Below are 2,014 nucleotides of genomic sequence, written 5' to 3' on the forward strand. Positions count from 1 at the left end.
GTCTTTCTGTTCAAAGGGACTTAGAAAACTGCCTGATGATGAAATGTAGTTTTTCATTGGTACCAGCTATCCCCAGACCTGCAGAGAGCTCTTCTGCAAAATTAGCAGCATGATGCTGTGATGATCCTACCTAAAAGACTAGTCATTCCCACTTCCACTCTTAATAAACAAGCTACAAAGAAGAGGTTAAAAAATTTCCCTAGGCTAATGTTCTCTCCATATCCTGGTGTACTGAGACCCAGTTCCTGATAGTGGAGATAAAAAGTATTGAAACTGTAGGGAAAAACTGAGGCACGCTTTGCCTTTCAGATATCCTGCTGCCATGAGCTCTAAACCAAGAAATTAAACCTAAATCAGGATGTAGACTTCTCTTTGCTGTGTGACTAAGTCGGGCAACTCACTTCCATGAAGTGAGACTGTGAAGGAGTTCTTCAAAATAAAATGTTTGCACATTGTATATCAGTGTATCTTATTTCCTGACAGGACATCTGATATTCAGCTTTTCCATACAGCCAAATGAAGCATGACATTTAAAAAAACCTTTTTCCAATGAGTGAGCTACCCACCCCACTTAAGCTCCCTAAAAATATACAGAAAATGAAACATAGACATGTCTTAGCAGCCAGAAGTGTGTCTGAAATTACTGCCTTTGCAAAGCTTTTACATTTAGTCAACTTTATAATCACTTAAAGAGCTCATCCAAGCTTGGATTTTTTAAAAAACGTAGCAAAGGGCTTTCTTCCTCTCTCTGAGCCAGATGCGCAATTATAAGCCAAAAAATTAAACCCAAGTAAAATTAAAAAAAAAAAAAAAAAAAAAAAAGGTGAACATGATCCAGTTGAAGGTGATACTCAGGGCCTACTGTTAAGGAACTGAGTGACCTGCTACATTCAGTGTTTTGGGATGGTCCTCATACCAGCATCTTGGCATTAAGGATGCTGATCTGCACAATGCATGGAGCGTAGTCCCGTTATCCCTTTGCTTAAGAACCGCAGCTCTGATTACTGTTTGACTTTCCCCTGCAGAACGTGCTGCCTGCTTCTGGAAGCAGATGCTCTGCTCAGGTGTCACTGGTGGGAAGGAGAGCTGTCCTCTCAGCCAGCCACCCCTGTGTGGCAATGCCAGGGGCCGTGGAGGATGCGACCCCTCTCTTGGTTTATTCCCAGCAGGCACCTTCAAGCCCAACTTTCCCAGGTGGGCTGCCGAGTGAGCAGGAAGGCACCTTCAAGGTGGGCTTCCAGGGATATGTAGAAGCATCCCACCCCCCCCCCGCTAAGGCAGAATGACCCCTCCAAGCCCTCCCAGCCCTTCTGGCGACCACCAGCTGGTTCCCAGCCCCTCCGGCCCTGCCCCACCGCTGCCCCGCAGCTGGAGGAGCGGCGCCCGGAGCCCCGGGGCTCGGGGAAGGGGCCGGTGGGGTTCGGGCCGGGGAGAGCCGGGCCGTGGGACGGGGAGGGTGCGGGGGGAGGCGGGAGGACGTGGCGGGAAGGGGCAGATCTGAAGTTTCGGGGGCTGAATGAAAGAAACACTCAGCTAACAAAACAGTGCGCCACAGAAGAAGTTTCATCTGGTCTGGCCAAATCCCTCCTTTCTTTCCATCTTTTCTCTCCTAATAACAGCTGCCCTCTCATTCCCTGTTACTCCGCTGTGAAGAACAAAACCTCCCTCTGACTATCTGTTTTTCTTTTCTTCCCCAGAGTAGGTCTCATTACTGGTGATTAGCAGATGATTAAAACCAATTCAGCTTCCCCCAGTAGATATTTTCTCCCTGTTTGTGACTAACGCGTCAGTCTTCAATGAACGTGCTCCTAAGCTTATTAACGGGCTCAGAGGATTAGCTGCCACCGAGCGCCGCCGCTCCGATATTGTGATGCAGCGAGTGACATGGAACCATTTGCTGAGCGCAGGCAGGGCCGCTGGGACCAAATATCTAAATCACAATTTTAGTTTCCGTCTAGAGCGAGGTTGGAGGGGGGTGGAGGGGGTTGGAGGGTGAGGGAAATGCTAACAACAA

Source organism: Calidris pugnax, unplaced genomic scaffold (assembly GCF_001431845.1).
Source record: "Calidris pugnax isolate Ruff unplaced genomic scaffold, ASM143184v1 scaffold277, whole genome shotgun sequence".
Taxonomy (NCBI): Eukaryota; Metazoa; Chordata; class Aves; order Charadriiformes; family Scolopacidae; genus Calidris; species Calidris pugnax.